The sequence below is a fragment of the Cervus elaphus genome, chromosome 18, assembly GCF_910594005.1.
Source record: "Cervus elaphus chromosome 18, mCerEla1.1, whole genome shotgun sequence".
Classification (NCBI taxonomy): domain Eukaryota; kingdom Metazoa; phylum Chordata; class Mammalia; order Artiodactyla; family Cervidae; genus Cervus; species Cervus elaphus.
The window spans coordinates 44,845,694-44,866,924 of record NC_057832.1 but is presented as its reverse complement, the minus strand read 5'-3'; the positions used below and the strand labels follow the sequence as shown (position 1 = coordinate 44,866,924).

The 21,231-nt window shown below is 34.1% G+C and overlaps 1 long non-coding RNA gene across 1 annotated transcript in view; it reads left to right on the top strand.

Moving 5' to 3' along the window:
* The first annotated feature begins 15,447 nt into the window (after window positions 1-15,447).
* The window catches only part of LOC122674609, a 47,474-nt gene continuing 41,690 nt past the window's right edge, over window positions 15,448-21,231 (top strand). The window contains exon 1 of the long non-coding RNA XR_006335007.1: window positions 15,448-15,977. This is a non-coding gene — a long non-coding RNA (uncharacterized LOC122674609). The remainder of the gene's footprint in view (window positions 15,978-21,231) is intronic.

Sequence of the window (21,231 nt, the reverse complement as noted above, 5' to 3'; positions counted from 1 at the left end):
TGGTGTTTGAGGTTGGAATACTTTTAGGGGATTCATTTGGTCTAGCTAAGAAAGCTTTCCCTTCATGTGATTCTCTTACATGTGGATTGGAAGAGAATCATTATTCTTAACTGTCTTCATGTCAAACTCTCAGTGTAAGTGGAAATGGTGATAGAATAGGGAGAACTATTTATCCAAACTCAGAAATATGGATTATTGATTTGAGAGAGAGGCAGATAGTTGTACTGTATGAAAAGTTTCAATCTGAATAAAGTAAAAATTATAAGAGCCTGTGTCCGTAACACTTGAACTTATATAAGTATTACTTAATTATTCTGTGATACCTTTAATTATTTCCCTAAGGTAGAGATCCACATTTTTGTTTCCTTTATTTTACAGGTGGAGGAATAGACCCAGAGTTTAAGTAATTTGATCAAGGTCATAATGAATGTTTGTATTAAACTTATTAATTCAGGTGTAGAATTTTCCTTAGAAAATGTGAATGTGTCAATGAAACCTTCACATTCAATTAATGAATGACCTTATAGATTGAAATTGCCTCTTCTTTTCATTAATTGTGTTAAATATTCAGTGAGACTCTTCAATTTAACTCATGGCATTCAGCAGTAGGAACTTTTCCCTTAACTTTCCCTCCAGCCTCTCTCTTCTCTTTATAATGTCACATTACTAGAATAACCAAACACTTCTCTTTATCATTTTTTAAATGATATCTGTAAAATTTTCTTACTGATTTTTTTTTTCTCTCTTTCTTCATTGCAATTTTTAAATTTCCAAAGACTCACTTTTGTTCTCTGGATAATCCACTATCTTACTATTCTGTCCTTGCTTCATGTCTTTCTGAGGGTATTCCTTCTCTGCAAACTTTTTTTTGTTTGCTACAGTTTCCTTGTTTCCCTTTTAGTTTATTATACTGTATCTCTTATTTTCACCTTCAGTTCAGTTCAGTCTCTCAATTGTGTTGACTCTTTGGCCCCATAGACTGCAGCACACCAGGCTTCCCTGTCCATCACCAACACCAAGAGCTTGCTCAAACTCATGTCCATCAAGTCGGTGATGCCTTCTAAGCATCTTATCCTCTGTTGTCCCTTCTCCTGCCTTCAATCTTTCCCAGCATCAGGGTCTTTTCCATTGAGTTAGTTCTTTGCATCAGGTGGCCAAAGAATTGGAGCTTCAACTTCAGTATCAGTCATTCCAATGAATATTCGAGACTGATTTCCTTTGGGATTGACGGGTTTGAGCTTATTGCAGTCCAAGGGACTCTCAAGAGTCTTCTCCAATACCACAGTTCAAAAGCATCAATTCTTTGGTGCTCAGCCTTCCTTGCTGTCCAACTCTCACATCCATACATGACTACTGGAAAAACCATAGCTTTGACTAGATGGACCTTTGTTAACAAAGTAATGTCTCTTCTTTTTAATATGCTGTCTAGATTGGTCATAGCTTTTCTTCCAAGGAGCAAGTGTCTTTTAATTTCATGGCTGCAATCACCATCTGCAGTGATTTGGAGCCCCCCAAAATAAAGTCTGTCACTGTTCCCATTGTTTTCCCTTCTATTTGCCATGAAGTGATGGGACCAGATGCCATGATCTTAGCTTTCTGAAGGTTGAATTTTAAGCCAACTTTTTCACTCTCCTCTTTCACTTTCATCAAGAGGCTCTTTGGTTCCTCTTCGATTTCTGCTATTAGGATGGTGTCATTTGCATATCTGAGGTTATTGATATTTCTCCCAGAAATCCTGATTCCAGCTTCTGTTTAATCCAGTTTTGCATTTTGCATGACGTACTCTGCATATTAGTTGAATAAGCAGGATGACAATATACAGCCTTGATGTACTCCTTTTTTAATTTGGAACCAATCCATTGTTCCACGTCCGGTTGTAACTGTTGCTTCTTGACTTCCTTACAGATTTCTCAGGGGACAGGTAAGGTGGTATGGTATTCCCATCTCTTTAAGAATTTTCCGCATTTTGTTGTGACCCGCACAGTCAAAGGCTTTAGCACAATCAATGAAGAAAAAGTAGGTATTTTCTGGAATTCTCTTGCTTTTCCTGTGATCCAACTGATGTTGCCAATTTGATCTCTGGTTCCTCTGCCTTTTCTAAATCCAGCTTGAACATCTATAAGTTCTCGGTTGACCTTAGATTTTCACCTTAGCTGCTCACCTTAACTGCATCTGTAATATTTCCTGTGACCCACCGTTGTCTTTAGTGAGGCAGCACAAATGGAGTTGACCAAATTTATTTGCCTGAATAGGGCTTGTTGACCAGACAGTTGTTAAGCTGACCAAGGTAGCAGATGAGATTTGAGTATCCATCTAAATCCTCATTATAAACATTTTCAACCAATCTGCCTTACTGAGATTTATGGCAATCCATCTTCAAAAAACCTCTGTTTTCAATTCCTAAGCCATGCAGAGTTTTAAAGCAAAATCAGAGAGCTTTTGATTACTAATCTCTTACTCTGTTAACTGAAGGAGGATTTGATAGTTTCATCAAAACATTATGGTTAATAAGTCAGAGAGATAAGCCTGAAAGTAAGGCTTCTAAAACCTAGCAGGTACTTTACCACCCCTATTTCAAGACAGCCAGCTTCTTCAGTAGGATTTACCTAACAAATAGACCAATTCTAAACCACACAACACTAGATTTGGGTTTTCATGAGTTATTCTCTGTCATCCAAGTGCTTTTTCTCTGGAGCGCCACCTTTCAGAAAAACGTAAAACCTGTATCATTACCAACATTACTTACTAAACATTCAGTTACTGACTATGGCACGTGGAAAGCGTGTAAAACATACAGATACAAAGCAAATTAAGTATCTGCCTTAATTTGGTTTCTACCTTTCAGAAATTAAACTTAAAATATACCTAACCCTATCATATACATACTTTCTAAAGTCCCAGAAAATAAAGTAAAAATCTATGTTTAAAATACTATAGACAATTTTTTGTAGTGGGTACTGAGTAGTTGGAAGAAAGTCAGCATTTAAATCCTAATAGTAATTGTTTGGTTTCCCAAGTGGCTCAGATGGTAACGCATCTATCTACAATGCAGAAGACCCAGTTTGATCCCTGGGTCAGGAAGATCCCCTGGAGAAGGAAATGGCAACCTACTCCAGTATTCTTGCCTGGAGAATCCCATGGACAGAGGAGCATGGTGGGCTACAGTCCATGGTGTCACACAGAGCTGGACACAACTGAACTTCAATAATTGTTTGAGTCAGCATCATATAACATGCTGCAGCTTTGGAATCTAATAGATCATAGTCAAAGTTGAAATTATGCCACTCTTTCTTGAAACTGTAAAATGAAGTTGATAAGGGCATCCATAGTTGTGAGAATTATGAGAATAAATGTGCTGTGCCTAACGTTTTTCTGGTATATAGCAGGTGTTTTGTTAATGCAAGGTGGTATTATTTAATTCATTCAACAAATAGCCCTTCTGCAACTATTATTTGTCAGGCTCTGTGTTATATGCTAGGGGAAAGCAAGCTAGGATCGATGTCTAATCGGATTTCTTGCAGAAGATTCAATATCACTGATCATTAATTTATCATTTTATTTTGTGCTCTTTGCTGGGAATATGGTGCTGGATAAGAGAAACTGGTTTTTTTTTCCCCCTACTGGAGAGGTATCAAACATGAAATTATAGAACTATGATAGGAAATTCAAACATAAACCCAGTGTTTAAAAGTAGGGATTTGGTATTAGAATCTAGGAAAGAATTCATTGGGAAATGACATTTATACTGGGTAATGTGAAAAAGATAAATAGGCATTAGGTAAGTGAAGGCAATGGCAACACAGTTCTAGAACAATACAGACAACTCAAATAAAAGTTGTACTGAGAGAAAATGCATTGTGCTTCAAAGAAAGCACTGGCATTTCTGGAGTCACTGGATTATAGAGGGGGTGTGGCTTGAGACAGAGATGCAGCAAGAGCCAGATGAGGAAGAAAAATGTACATCAAGTTAAGCACTTTGGATTGTGTTCTAAAAATAATACATAGTCTTTGAAAAATGTCCAAGAGGAGTGACATGATTTGATTTGCACTTTAAGATTGTTCTGTCCGCTGAGGGGAAAAAAATAGAAGAAACAAAACAAAGATGCAGGGAGACATGTGGAGAGGTAATTTCAATGTTTCAGGCAAAGTAGGTATCCTGGATGGTTAATGGCACTTATAAGTTCTGTGAGTTTGCAAACAAACTGTACGTAGGCACAAAGGAAAGTTAGAACTTCTGACTAAATTTGGGTTTGAAAGGACTACTTCTAACAGTGGGTTCTATCTAGGTTCCACTTAATATCATGTGGTACAGATTAGTTTGGATGTCATATTCCTTTTCCTTTTAAGACCACCCCCTCAATACTCTTTGGGGAAATTGTCTCACTCTAATTTTGTGAAATCATTGGATTTCAGGCAACATGCTGTGCCTTTGCTGACCAAGGTTAGAAGAACTGGACTATTTCCTTGAACTCTGACTCATTTTAGAATACTCAACAAAAGGAAGAGAAAGTTTGGCTACTGATTTTTCTCAGCGGTAACTGCCTGATAAAGCTACAAGTTAGCTTCCTCCACTTGTAGCCTTAAGATTGTGTACTGAGGGATGAATATCTTGTAGACTAAACTCAAGGACTTGCAGATAGAAATGTTGAAGATCTTGTTATAGTGCAAGTGACTCTTAACTTTCTGCAGATGTAAATGGCCATGATCTTCTTCCTATAAAAATTCATTTATGCACAAACACATGATACTTTGCATAAAATTTCAGGGAGTTCATGAACCTCCTGAATCCCTTCCCTGGAACTCCTAGGTGTCAATGGAGCCCAAATTAAGAACACCTGTCCAAATATACAATTTTCTCCTCAAAGTAGTAAAAGACTAAGATATGTTTCACATTTATTTAATTTTGAATCCGCTTTCACAAAGTAGGTGATGTAGGATGTGAATGAAACCATAAAATAGCGATTGACCTAAAACACAATAGTTTTAGGAGCAATTTTCATTTCAAAGGAGAATTTTAAAAAAATTATTAGTAACATCTTTCTCCTTCTCCTTGAAAAATATTTGAAGTACTTGGATTTATTTTACATGATGTGCATATAAACTTTACCTGAAAGAGAAATTATTCACACTGCCTAGTATTATATCAAGGTCTTCACAGAAAAATGTTGAATATACTTAGAAACCACATGAAAAACAATGAGTGTGTGTAGAAATCTCTGTAAACATTATCTTCCATACTGAGTATTTTAAGTATAACTATTTTTAGCACCTCTGTATCAAAGAAGAGAAAATTTCAATTCTAATTGTCCTGTGCAGTTTAGGAGTTTTGCTAATCTCAAAATTGGAACTTAGAAGTCTATTAGTCATCAATAGAGAAATTTCTGACACTGTGGTGTAGTAACACTATTATCATTGCTATAATCTTTGAGACACCACATACTGCATTAAAGTATTTAAAAGATGGGCATTTATAAATTCAATAAATGACATTAAATTGGAGACTTGGAGAAAAATGAAGGTAGACTTTTCAGTTTTACGAAAAACTGGAGAAAACATTGTAGCAAAATATAGGTGGAAATTATTGTGTTCTTGATTTAGAGAAAGCTTTTTCAACCAATCTGTCTGTCATAGACAAATCCAAATTGACAATCAACTGTGATCCCACCTGCAGAATTTCAGTGACATTTCACTGTCATATTCACAAAATTGCTATGAACAAGATGAAAGAAAAATCCAAGTATCTCAAAACTATACTTGTTCAATATCAAATACATTTGATATTTATATAAATGCATAGATATACAAATAAAATCTATGTAATTACATGTTCATATTTACAAAATTAAATACATTAGATTTAAGCATTTCTATCACAAAGAGAAGCATCGCCATATGTTTAAAATGCTTCTCATTTTTTGAAGATCATGAAAGTTGTCAGTGTTGTAATTCTATCACATACTTAAAATAAATATGTGAAATGCATTTCATTAGACATGCAACATATGCAGCCAATGGAAAATAAAGATTGTTTCCGTATGGGACTTTGTATTCTGACTGCCTTCAAACAGATAACTCAAATGAAATAGATTAGGATCATTTTACAGCCTGTATGGTAGCATTTGGATTTGAAACAGAAAAAAAAAATTGCTTATTGAAATGACTACATTACTGCCACTGTAATTTGCACAAGAGATCTGAAAGCTTTGATGCTTAAGATTCTATACCTATTGCTTGAAAAACTGAAAATCAGGTTAATTATCTCCCTGCCTGCATAATTCAGAAGCATTTGGTCTTTCCACAAAAAAAAAGATGTACTTATCAGGGTGATGATTTACAGGTTATCAGAAAACATCTAAGATTCATTTTCTTTTTATAGTTAAACTAAACTGTTATTCCAGAAATTCGAGATCTTGCAAATCAGCCCCTCCAGAGTCTGGGAAAAGCTTGTAAAGTTTTTTTAATTTTTTTCTCTTCACCTCTTTGAATTGAGAATGAGAAGCAAGTGTGAAAGTGCTTTAATATTTCAAATGTGAAAATCAGGACTTTGATCAAAAAGAAAATCTAATCAAGATACACAGAACTGAAACATGGTTAAAGGTATAATATTTTATTTGGAGCAGGTCTTGGACTAAAACTAAAGTTTTGCATGAAAGAAGAACATGAAAAACTATGAACAAGTAAGATATTTAATCTCTAGGCAGTAGGCAGGCATTCTTAAATTTAATAGTTCACCTCTAAGAATTCTTTATTCTGTTGTTCTAAGGAAAAAGTCCTATCATTTTTGCAACAGATATATTCCATATTTCATGAATATGTTTCCATTGTGCTGTCTTTAATCATGGATCTGGTCTCGGCTCTAGTCTGGGATTTCAGGAAATTGCACAAGTAATTGTCATCACAGACACAGCTTAATTTCTAGTGTAGTGATGACACAACAATTTGCCCAAGGCCAAACTGAAGCAGAAAAGTCTTTTATAAAATGATGGGTGGTTTGTTCTATAGCTTGATGGTTCACTGTAATAAGATTAGAGGATGTAAAAAATGGAAATTTAAGTTTATGTTGAGCTTCAAAATCTTAAGGCAATTGATTGCTTGAGAATTATTCAACATTATTATGATAAAATAAACCTATATTGCACCCTTCCTTACACATGTGAACTTTATTTTTTGAAAAAAGTAGATCTAGGCAAAAATAAAGGGGAAAAGTATACATGAAAGCAAGACATTGAAAATTAATATCTAGGGACTTACATACAATTTTAATCACATTTGGAAGTCAGAAGCACATGTTTCAAGTACTGCTTTGCCACTATTTAGCTGTAAACTCTTGATAAATTTATGAAATTCATGTTCTCAATATCAATCTTGCAAGGTTCTCATGATTAAAAATGAGATTAAAGGAAAAAATTGGTTTGTAAGATATTTAGTATAATACCAGTCACCTATTAAGGACACAGTAAATGACAGCTATTAAATATTTATCAGAAAGTGCTTCAAGTAGGTTTTTGAGCTATACTTACACTTAGCAGAATTTAGAGCCCTGAGACCATTAAAATTGGATGTGATCCAAAACACAACTTTTCAGAAAAAAATAATTATATACATAATCAACAATCTAATGTATTTTAGGGATAATAAGAAATTGTGTTCTTTAAACAGGAACTAATTCTGCTTTTTATCATGTAACTTCAACCCTTTCTTTTTTCTTCAATGTCCTAACTCTGGAACTTCATTCCAATGCACATTTTGGAAACCTGAATGATGTTGATGATCTCTCTTAAACCAAGTCACATAGTTTAAAACAAATAAACAAAGGACAGACAAAACAACAACTGGGGAGAAGACTCATCAAAATCTTATGTTAGTAGAAAGCACTTAAAAATATTACCAGAGAGAAAGTTCTTCAAAGTTGGAGTTTACAAAAAGAAATGTCCATTAAGAGATTTTTGAAATCTGAAAGAATTATAGACTTGCAAAAAAGGCTGGAAGGTAATTTATTTCACTTTTCTACCTTAAAGCAGAACTTCCTCTAAACAATACATGTCTATCTGTCCTATTTTAAAAGACCTCCAATAGAAAATTTTCACCATTTCAATAAATAAACAGTTATTTTGTATGATAAATTTTGCACATATTTAATGTTAAATTTCAATCCATTTGTCAAATGACTTTGACATGATAAAATGACACTATTGTTTCTCACTAAATGGGGTGGTAATGTTAAAATTTTGAGGCTTACCAAATTATATTGTTTTGCTACATACTTGCATTGAAATTATCTGAGAAGCATCTTGGGTTAGTATTTTAGTATCTGAGAAGTCAAGGAGAAGAATATTTCAAGATGGAAGAAATAGTCAAGTGTATTGGAGGCAGTTGAGAGGCAAGTAAGGTAATGGGTAAGTTCCTCTTGGAAATTATTGGTAAACATATCAAAATCAGTTTTATGGAAAAGTTTGGGGATTGGGACAGAAGGTAGTTGGAAAAAGGGTTGAGAAGTGTACAGGAGGTGAGAGGAGGAGAGTAAATCTGCTGCTACAGGAAAGGTTTTAGTGGAAGGAAAAGTAGAAGATACTTAACAGAAAGGAAACGGGGAAGGGATGTGTTCCCAAGGGGACCTGGAGAAATGGCCTATGACAAAAGGAGCAATATTTCCTCTATGATTTAATATTAGCAGCTGAGAATGAGAGAGGAAGATGGGTCACCTTAGAAATTGGAAGATAGAAGTAGCTAGAAAAATATTAATTAAGATGTCTTCTAAGTGACAAGGAACTTGTTACAATTATGTGTTCTGATGGCATGTAGATAGGAAATGTTTTGATTTAAAATTTTATGAATTAGGATTTAATCATGCTAGGTTAGGTTATTTGTACACAATGAATCCCAGCTTGAAATCAAAGAGGATGTAGCAAGAGCACAATGGATAGGGAGAAACTGAACAGGTCAAGGGATCATAAATATCCTTTGGAGATGGAATATTATTAACAGTGAAAGATGATCAAGGAAGCTGCAGCTTATGGTCAGAGAGTGTGTTTATATGTACACATACATTTACATAATTGGGATACAGCTTAATATATGGCTTGGATCTTGTCACTAAAAATTCTTTGATCATATTTTAATGGCTGAAGTATCTACCATGTTGATATATTTAACCATTTCCCCTTTGTGGTTTTCCTGATTTTTGAAATTCTAAGTAATGCTGTGATGAACATTCTTGTACATAAATTTAAGAGTCATTATAAGCAAAAAGACAACTGTTTTTATTCTCAGTAGCTCAATGCTTTGCTTTTCAGTATCCAAAACCCCAAGAAAGGGAAAGAAAGGAAAATGCAATAGAATCAACATCAAACTCTAGTAGATCTTCATCTTAAATATAATTTTTGTAATGCTGACATTTTTAGCGTGGTAGTGAATAAGATTTACATATAAATTATTCCTGATTACATAATATTTGGTAGTGAATGAGATTTACATGTAGATTATTCTTGATTACATAATATGTTTGGTCTGATCACTACTTTTGGCCTGATTATGTATGTGCAGGCAGCAAGAACATTGCTTCCCTAGCAGCTCAGATGGTAAGGAATCTCCTGCAATGCAGGAGACCTGGGTTTCATTGCTGGGTTGAGACGATCCCTTGGAGAAGGGAACGGCAACCCACTCCAGTGTTCTTGCCTGGAGAATTCCATGGACAGAGGAGCCTGGCGAGCTACAGCCCATGGAGTCACAAAGAGTTGGACACGACTGAGAGACTAATACTTTAACTTTCAGCAAGAACATTAATGTACTATACAGTTCTGCAGTTTACTTTGCAAATCTAGAGTTATACAATACTTACAATTTCTGAGGTCACAGGATGAATGCTGTCTTGACAATTCATAATAAAAAATTCAGATTAGACTTTTAAAAGTCTCTAAATTACTATGTAAAGTCTAGGAAAACAAAACCCACAAATTTTCTCCAACTTGCTTTCACCTGTTATACTCATATATTAAGGCAAATTCTTCTCTTCACAAGGTTCCCCAAATTTAGTAGGTTCCTCGAATACCAGCCAGTGACCTTTGTTACTACCTATAAAGATGAGACCCAGTAAAGTCTGATAACAGACCAGATTTCCTGGGAGGACTTTGTAAGCATTGACTTCATAACTAAAACCACCTTTGTTCCATAAAAAGTGGTTTGTCAAACCTTTTTAAATGAGCATTGTTCTCAAATGGGACACTCCCACAAATTTCCTCGAAAACATCCTGGTTAAAAGGAAGACAGATTCTTATTAACCTATGTAAATAATTATTTTGCCCTGAAAGTGACTTAGTAAGAGTTTTTGAACTCTGAGGGAATCAGTGAGTATCTGATAGTTTAAAATGTTTTGTTTTATTTCACAAAAGCTGAGCTTATGATTTAGTAATTTTTTCATATAACCAGAAGATATAACATTAAGACAATGTCAAAACTATTCCAAAAAAAATCAATAAATGTCTCTATCAATTAACTATCATATAATTAATTCCTGTGCATTTTGGTTCAACAGTATTTTTTTGTGAAGCTATCTGTTTCTAGATAAAAATGGTCCTGGAAATCCTACCTCAATCGACTGGTAGAAGTCTGAAAGCTGTTTAAGAGATGCATGTTCAGAAACCTATACCCATGGAGTCTCATGGAAGCCTGTATCCAAGAGTCTGTTCTTTGAAGTGTTAATCATTTCCAGTTTTTTAAGGAATCTCCACACTGTTTTCCATAGTGGCTGTATTAGTTTGCATTCCCACCAACAGTGTAAGAGGGTTCCCTTTTCTCCACACCCTCTCCAGCATTTATTGCTTGTAGACTTTTGCATAGCAGCCATTCTGACTGGTGTGTATCAGTCATTGAGGTTTTGATTTGCATTTCTCTGATAATGAGTGATGTTGAGCATCTTTTCATGTGTTTGTTAGCCATCTGTATGTCTTCTTTGGAGAAATGTCTGTTTAGTTCTTTGGCCCATTTTTTGATTGGGTCATTTATTTTTCTGGAATTGAGCTACAGGAGTTGCTTGTATATTTTTGAGATTAATCCTTTGTCTGTTTCTTCATTTGCTATTATTTTCTCCCATTCTGAAGGCTGTCTTTTCACCTTGCTTATTGGAAATACAACTGCCATATGACCCAGCAATCCCACTGCTGGGCATACACACTGAGGAAACCAGATCTGAAAGAGACACGTGTACCCCAATGTTCATCGCAGCACTGTTTACAATAGCCAGGACATGGAAGCAACCTAGATGTCCATCAGCAGACGAATGGATAAGGAAGCTGTGGTACATATACACCATGGAATATTACTCAGCCATTAAAAAGAATTCATTTGAATCAGTTCTAATGAGATGGATGAAACTGGAGCCCATTATACAGAGTGAAGTAAACCAGAAAGATAAAGACCAATACAGTATACTAATGCATATATATGGAATTGCAAAAGATGGTAACTATAACCCTATATGCAAAACAGAAAAAGAGACACAGATATACAGAACAGCCTTTTAGACACTGTGGGAGAAGGCGAGGGTGGGATGTTCAGAGAGAACAGCTTCGAAACATGTATACTATCAAGGGTGAAACAGATCACCAGCCCAGGTTGGATGCATGAGACAAGTGCTGAGGGCTGGTGCACTGGGAAGACCCAGAGGGATGGGATGGGGAGGGAGGCGGGATGGGGGATCGGGATGGGGAACACATGTAAATCCATGGCTGATTCATGTCAATGTATGGCAAAAACACTACAATATTGTAAAGTAATTAGCTTCCAACTAATAAAAATAAATGGGAAAAAAAAAGTGTTAATCATTTAGAGCTCCTTTCACAGTCCTTTTCCACAAGGCTCAGAGACTACCTTTTTTTCTGTGGAAGACAGAAATTCTGTCATGTTGCATATGTAGCACATGACGGAGCTTTCAGATAAGTATGAGAAGAAAACTAATTCTACAGTCTCTACTGTCTGTAGATGACAAAAAGATAATGGCTATTGTAATTTACTACTGGTAATTTTTCAATATGGTCTGATGAGGAATTATAAGAATGATGCAATAAGACATTTTTATTAGAATAACAACAGAGATCAGGGATTGTATATAAGAATAAAATGGTTAGCTCTGAAAATTGTTGGGTGAATGAAAAATTATTGTTGTAATTATTAATATGAACTGATTAAATAAAATGACTATTTTGTATAGCTATCAATAGTTTTCATTTATATATGAATATATTTATTTATTGAATAATTGTTTATTTTTTATGTTTAGGTAAAAGAACAGAAGCAATCCAAATCATGATTTCTGGTATTGTATCATTTGGTTCATCTCCTTCTGAGGCTGCCACCTCCATAAAGTCTTAGCTATTACCTTAATGAACACCATCACATATATGACAATGTTCTAAGAGATATGCTAAAATTCTTCTTATTTTAAAGATTCAATTCATTAAAGAGGAAAAGAAGATGTAATTTCAACTAATCTTCCCTAAACTGGCCCAACACAGTAACTTATATTACAGTCATTAAGTCTGACATTCTTAAAATCAATGGAACAGAAAAGATACGAAGATTTTGAATTTCATTTTCATTCAATTCAGTTCAGTTCAGTTCAGTCGCTCAGTCATGTCTGACTCTTTGTGGCCCCATGGACTGCAGCACGCCAGGCCTCCCTATCCATCTCCCAGAGTTTACTCAAACTCATGTCCATTGAGTAGGTGATGCCGTCCAACCATCTCATCTTCTGTCGTCCCCTTCTCCTTCCACCTTCAGTCTTTCCCAGCATCAGGGTCTTTTCCAATGAGTCAATTCTTTGCATCAGGTGGCCAAAGGATTGGAGTTTCAGCTTCAGCATCAGTCCTTCCAATGAATATTCAGGACTTATTCATTAGTTAACTTCTAATTAGTGCAACATAACACTTGATATTTTTTAAATTATTGATTAAATTAGATACATTAATAAGGCTTCATTTTTTAAGAGCAGCTTTAGGTTCACAGCAAATTTGAGGGGAGGGTACAGAGGATACTCTTCTATTTCCTTCTCCTACATGTGCATCTCCTGCCCCATCATCAACCTTACTCAACAAAATAGTACACTTTTCACCAAGGATGAACCTAAACTGACATAGCAAATCACCCAAAGTCCATAGATTATGTTAAAGTTCACTCTCGATGTTGCACAGTCCAGGAATATGGATAAACACATAAAGACATATATCTATCATTATAATTTGTACATAGAATTTTTAGTGTCCTAAAATTTCTCTGTTCTCTTTTTAGTCTTCACTTTCTCCCTCAACCCTCTGCTTAATAGCAGAAAGTCATGCGTATTCATTATTTCCAAATTATCATTATTCATTTATTCTTTACTATTGAAATAGCAATGTTTACCTTCAGTCTTATTGATATTTTCTGTATTCCAAATGTAATAGCATTTTTATATAAAATTCATTGATTAGTAAGGCAAGTATTTCAAATAATCAAGAGAAAGTAATATAACTTCTTTCCCAATGGTTGTTATACACATTTATGATTAAATATTGGTGACCATTTGAAACTTTAGCTTTATAGGAAAAAAGAACTAAGAATTTCCTTAATGGGGTTCACTAAATTCCACAGATATTTTCACCACATTCAAAGTAATCGTGGAGAGATAAGCCAACCCTCTTCATTGACGGTAGATAACTCAAGTAATTGTCAATTGATTGTTGTGTGGCAAGCCCACATGTATGTTTGGCCAACTGTTTGGTTTCTTCCTCTGTTTATGGTTATAAATAGTATGAGGAAATTTAATCCTTATGTTTCTGACTCATTTACACTTGAATTGCGTTGTTTTAAAGAAACATACAAATTCAAGTAGGCCTTTTAAGTCTTTTAGTTTATTTTTGAGAACTAGGAATCCGTCTATCTGTATTCTCTCAGCTATAAATTAATTTAAGAAAAACGTAAATATTTTAGACTTTATATAAGACATTTTCTATCCTTGGAAGTCCCAATAATTAGTTTGCTTTTTCTTCTGTTCCTGAAAGCCAACCTACTTAGTTCCCTCTGAAGATTGAGCTTGTGCTGCTGCTCCATAAACAACCATATATCTGGAAGGATTTCAGACTATCTAAAGCAGGTAGAAATTTTAAAATGAAAGTATTAAATTTTATGAGCAAAATGAGAGAATACTACTTTTCTTCCAAATTAAAATAATTTATTTTTATCTACATAGAAAGTGTGTTTTATCAATGTGAATAAGTAATCAGATTCACAGTCCTTACATCATAACTTATCTGGCCTTTTCATCCTATATCTTCTGATGCCAAAGGAGAGGAATTATGAAGACTATTCTGTAAAAAGAGGTTAAAGAAGGAACTCTAAGTAGCAAATACAGCTTAAAAATATCTACAGGTTATACTCACCCTGTAAACACTTGAATTAAGTAATTATAAAGAGTGAATTATAAATTGGAAAACTCTGTAGAGATAAGCATTTAAAAGTCTCATATATGTGGACAAAGTAGTCTAGTTATTACTGTATTGTGATATGTGACATTTTTAAAAAATGACAATCATAAACCCTAATTCATTTTTTCATGTGTTCTTTAAATGCACACTTTAAAATGCCAATTAAATTAAAACATATATTTACTAAAAAATGCATATTATACTATTCTTGTTTGTAAGGAAAACATGGGCTGGCAGGGATAAAAACAAAAAATCCAATTTTTTAATACTTTTGAGTATATAATAAAAATAGTTATAGGAAAATAACTCCCTTGTGGCTAAAATGAATAATTTTCTCTCAAAGAATTAATTTTAATTTCAATATTTCTCTGCTGAACTTTCCAAAAAATGATGCCAATTGGTATTTTATATATGAATAGAAGTTTAGGTGTAAGCATTTATCTGGTAGGAAATAATCAGTTTCACTTGACTTTCTAGTAGTCTTCAGTGACCTCTAGTTATCCAGATGGAATTGAGCACCAAGATGCTTTTCTATTTCATGGGATAATGAACAGTTAGTTAAATGAGCTGTAAAGTACATAGCAATTGTGCCAGAACAAGTTTTATTCTTTAATGACTTTTGATATAGCAAAATTATTCATCATTTCTCCTCTTATCCCACACAATTTAACACTGATGTGAAAAAAGATAAATTGTTTTTCTATTTTTTTTTCAGTTTGTTAACATTACTGCAATGAACTCTTCAAAAAAAAACCTAAAAGTACAGTATTTCACAGTAATGTCCCTGTAACTTCATGCAAAGTTGAGAGACCTGCAATGTCCAGCATGGCAACCACTAACCATATGTGGTTGAGGATCAGAGTTTTCAAATTGCCTACGTTGCTGCTTCCACCTAAAAACATATTCAAATTTTTAATCCTATGACTCATCTGTTGGTTGAATGAGTCTCCCCCCAAAGAAATGTTGAAGTCTTCAACTCCAGTACTTGTGAATATGATCTTATTTGGAAATAACGTTCTGTGCAGATATAATCAAGTTAAGCTGAGGTCTTTGTCAGTTGAAGTAGGCCTTACCTCAACTCTATGCTTGATATCCTTATAAAAGGAGGGTACTCTGGACACAAACAGATGTGTTTCAAGCAGAAACACAGAGTGAAGATGGCTGTGTGAAAACAAAGGCGGAGATGTGGATTTTCTGCCACCAGCCAAGGAATTTCAAGGCTTGCTGGCCATCAACAGAATCTAGAAGTAACATGGAAGGATTCTTCCTTAGAGCCTTCTTGGTTTTCAATTTCTACCTTCCAGGACTATGAGAGAATAAATGTCTGGTCCTGTAAGCAATGGATTTGTGGTAATTTATAATGGCAGCCCTATGAAACTAATAGAGAACTCTGACAGTTTATAAAGACTGATTCATTGAGAATCAACTTTGAAAGACACAAGGTTTGCCCCCATGGAACATCCTTAACTGAAGTATTTTCTTTACCAGCCCTAGAAGCTCTTCTGCCCTTAGAAATGATATAAGGTGGGTAAAGCATGACCTTATTTCTACTCATGGTCATCAATGTAATAAATTCAGTGAATATTAAAAATCTTAATTAAATTAACTGAATTTGATACTACTTTAATGTCTTATTATTTCCATTTGTATAGTGCTTCACAGATTTGGAAGCATTTTAATGTACATGTTCATTTGATCCTCACAAGAACCATATAAAGCAGACTAGACAGAACTCATTGAAAAAATAATAAATGTTTATTCCTTAAAGGCAGGGCTTTATATTTCTCTGTTTTCAGTGAAAGACATTAAAAGTACTAAGAAAATGTTTTCTTCTGCTTTGAATGAATCTCCATTTCTGAAATAGAGAACTAGGTTTTGAGAAGCTAAGTATATAATGGTAGACATGAAATTTGGACTCTGTTTATCTGACTCTATTTTATTTTTTGTTTATTTTTGTCTTCCTGGACTGCATTTGGGAGTAAAGGTGGTAATCTCTCATTAGAATTAGGCCATTTCTGCTATGAATTCATGGGTATCAAAAACAGCTTAGCTTCTTCCTCAGTTGTTTCCAAAACTTCTTTTAAATTTATTGATGAAATATAAAGTGAAAGGTCCACTAATTTTAATAAATCAAGAATGCTTTTCAAGCACAATATCTCCAACTCTCCTTTATTTATAAAAGACTAGATTTTGACTTTGGTTTACTTTTATAAAGTTCTAGAACAGGGATTACTAACTCTGGTCTTGAGACCTAAGGAATTTCAAAACTAAGCAAAATAAAGTTTCCTTAAATGTTTAAGACAATCCCATGCAGTGTTGTTTAGGTAACAAAAAGGGATATTTTTAAGTACAATAAAGAATTTATTCAATAAGGGCAATAATTATTATTCTAGGCATCTCTACGATCTAGTATTCATCAGGATACAATCAAATAACCCATATTTTGTTTATTTGCCTGAGGGAGCTTTCCTATCCTAACAGCAATTGTATAAAGGGCCTAAAGTGCATATTCTGTGCAATATAATTTCACACAAAACTAAAGCACAGAGGTCTTATTACAGCAGTGCATGGCAAATGGTAGGCTTTCTCTAGACATAAAGTAAATAGAAGTGGAAATAGATGAGAAACAGCTGGAGTTCAGCATTACATGGAGTCTATACTTCCATGCACCTTTAGGTGTGATGTTCTTTTGACTAGATCTTAGTATCCTCCAGGAACTTTCAGGTGCTTTGGCAAATAAGAGGCTGCAGAACCATAATAAAACAATGCACCAAGAAAGAATATGCTCAGACCCAAAACTAAGTGCCCCAAATTCAAACATTTTATTATGCCAGAATGACTTACAAATAAAATATAAGTCTAATTTTATAAGGCAACATAAAAGATGTTACTTAAGAGGCAAACTCATCTAGAAAGCTTTATTGCCCCCATAATTTATTATGGAATTAATCCACTCCTTGTTTGCACCGGGTCTGTTCACGGAAGGGAACCTGCATGTTATCCAAATCAGATTGAGAGGTATAAACTGAGACTCCCAAATGGAGTACTAAGCGCACTTCAAAAAGCCAACCATATGGACTGTGTTTCTGAATGTTTTCACCTGAGTCATAACATTAGCCAAAGGGGAGAAAAATCAACCAGGGCTATTTTTCTGACTAGTCTGTACATAATCTAGAAAGAAAAGACTGTTTTCGTTAAAATACAAAAATAAGTGCTTTTGTTTCAAAATATAGAACTCTTCAGGACGAGCTCTTGCTCTCTTTCTCTTGCTGTTCCTCATAAAATTACATAAAATATGTTTGGATAAAAATGTCAGAGAAAACATGCTAAGGTATTGATTCTTAGATATCTAGAAAGCTTTGTTGATTCTTGAGATATTACAGTTCTATTGATCAATTCTTACTGACAGCAAATCTAAGAATGCATTATCTATATGATTGAACATGTAAAAGCTACTTTTTTGGACACATAAGTTCTCATTATAAAGGTGAAAAGATTAGGTTAAACAGTCAGAAAAACTGAATTTGGATACTTTCTCTACCTTTTATTAATCATTTGAATAACCAAAAAATTCATCATCATCCACTCTGAAGTAGGGAATATGATGACCATAAGCAAAGTGAAGGTTAAACATTATTGAGAGAATCAAATGAGATGATGTTTGTGAAAAATATTTACATATCTAAATTGCATTAATATTAGACATTTTTATTAATAGATATATTTAATTATAAATTATTTACCCAGAAATGTTAAATAGCATTTTCAGCTTTCTGAGAAAATATAGATTTCTAGTTAACAGTGGTATCTTGTGATTCAATAATACCTCAGTATATCATAAATATGTTAATAATACATAACACTAATAATCATATTATCATTATTAATTCTAATAAATATCATGCAATAAAGTGATACAATATCTAATTTAGGTGATTGATAGATTTAAATGTGCAGTTAACATACATGACATTAATACACATTATTAATACATAATAAATATTATCCCATTCATGTATATGTATATATAGATTCACATTTTCATATCTACAAATAAACACATCTCCATGTATACATGTTCACTTTTAATTAAGAGACCCAAGTAGGATCAAGAGGTCACATCTATATGATAAAAAATCCATTTTTATAAGAAATTTATGTAGATGATAAACAGATCTTCCCTATAAAATTTCATCCTAAAAGTGAGTGTCAAATAATGTATTTCCTCTTAATACATTTATCTTAAATGTTTAATTTTCTTTTGAATAACTTGAACATATCATGAATGAGAAGACAGGATGATAAGATTAAATTAATATCCTCCAGGATATTAAGATAAAGTAAGAGGGGGATGTGTTTCCCTCACTCTTTGGTCCACATCCTGCTTTATCTTTCATGTACCTTTGATATCCACCTCTCTTTTATTTTCTTTTGTGATTATTTTATTGACAAGAAATTTTAGGAGTTTTAACTTCCCTTTAACAATATTTCTTACTTATGTTAACTTATAAAATAGAGCATAGCTTTCAATCACACCATGAAGTATTTAATGTCTATGTGTACTTGAAAGTCCAGTAATTTATTTTTCTCTGTCTGTTATGTGCTACTGCAAGCCTGGAATTTGACCCATAACTTCAACTCAAGACCCCACTCACCTATCGCTTTTCGAAATGTTTAACCAAACACTCTTTAACTATTCACAAGTCAGCTATAGGAGAGCCTCCGACTGGGTATCCTCAGTGCTGCGTGGCTCACTGACAGCTGGCAAGAAGGCTCTAGTTAAGCATACCTGATTTGCCCTGGTTTATGTCTCCTCTGTTTTACTGGAAAAGCCGTCAGCAGGTCACTGGCTGTGACTTCACAGCTGAGCACTAAAGATACGAAGTGTAAACGATGATTAAGTGCCTGCACAATTCTCAGGTTTCCAGAGTTCTAGCCTCACAGGTGTTCATATTGCAGCTGGAAATAAGGTCTTATTTTTATCAAAAGTTAGGTGTCTATTTTAATTGTGGAAAGGAGAAGGTATTGATTGAAGTACACTGCTTTCGCTGACTGGTGCTCATGTAGAGAAAGCTAATACATTGATCAAAATATTTTATAGATCATCTTCTGGACCCAGGTGAAATGTAAAGAAAAAGGCATATTTTCTTACAGATTAATAGCACTGATTTACCTATATCGTGCTGTAGCATGATGAGCAGTGTAAAGAATGGTGAGGGATATGAACACTTTGTTCAGTGACTTAGACAACTGAAGACGCTTCATGTGGAATAGACCTTTGAGGGTCACTTTAATCTTTGAAGAGCAGTCTGTGGAACAGAGATACATTTTTTCCTGTGTAATTCCAGAGGGCAGTGTCTTAGCTAGAGAGAGAAGGTTACAGGGCAGCAGATTTCAATTCAAAATAACACATTTCCTAGCCACCGGAACATACAAAAATTTAAATTAGAGTTGATAAAGTCTCCTTTCCCGGAAATGTTCAAGGAGCAGTGAACATTTCTTATAGTGGTTGCAGTAGTGATTCCCACATAGAATGCAATTTTGGATTAAATGAGATGTATGAGCTTTTTGACACTTTGATTTAATGATTTTAGCATCAAATGAGGTTTGGTCATACCAAAGGAATGCATCTTAAGCCAAACGCCACTGCCTTTGGTTTGAAAAACTAGAAAGAGTACAAGTTTTAAAGTTCAAAAGCCAGGACTTAAAGTCTAGTTATCTATTTACTGGTTATTTTAGCAAATCACTTAAATGCCATTACATCTTCCTCATCTCTAAAAAGGATTATGCAAAATTATTGTCAGGATTGAATTATTGGAAAATCCCAAAGTCAGTGTTTGGCATTTACAAATATCTTCAACATATATTTGATGCTAACTACCATTATTACTATCACCACTTATGTTTAGACATTTGATGTGACTTTCAATGCATCACTAAACATGAAATCCATCTTAAGCAGCTCCTGTGCCTGTTTGTGTGTGTGTGTGTGTGTGTGTGTGTGTATGTGTGTGTGTGTGTGTGTAATATTCACTGTTTCTACCTATCTTTCTCTTACCTACAACCATTAAATCCAAGCTCTGGCTAGGCTGTGCTGGAAATATTCTAACAGTTTAATTTCCTAGACTCTTCGTTTTCACTCCAAGCTTGTTTTTAATCTTTCAGCCAAATTACCTATCAAGTTCCATAATTTCTTTTTCAAATCTTCACAGTTGATTCATACTTTGAACATAAAAAAACTACTACTACATTGATAATAGATAACTGTGTTACCTTGAAGATTAAATCCAACTGCTTAAACACACACATGGATCCTTGTTGTGGTTATCCTTAACAAGGAATCTCTTCTGCAGCTACACTAGCTGTTTTTTTTTCCCCCAATTACAGTGAGTATGCATGTTTGTTTTCCCTTCATTAGTCCTCTGTTTGCAGTCCTGAAGTTTCTGCTACACTATTCGGTTACCATGAGGACTACCTTCTTTTATTCACTCAGCCAAATCCTCTTATTCCATCAATACTTTCTTTCTCCAAAGCAAATATTTTCCACGGATACGTTCTAGATGAATACCAAACCTCTGGACCACCTTGCTCATGAGTTGATGTATATCTTGTTTTATTGAATTTACGCCTATTGCTTGATATCTGCATAATTTTCCCTAGAAATTTAATTTATGCTCTATATTCCAAGTAATTCCTTTGAAATTATTGGAGTATACATACAATAAACACTGAACACATACATGAACCCAAGTCTTTTAAATAGTTAATAAATTTTTGT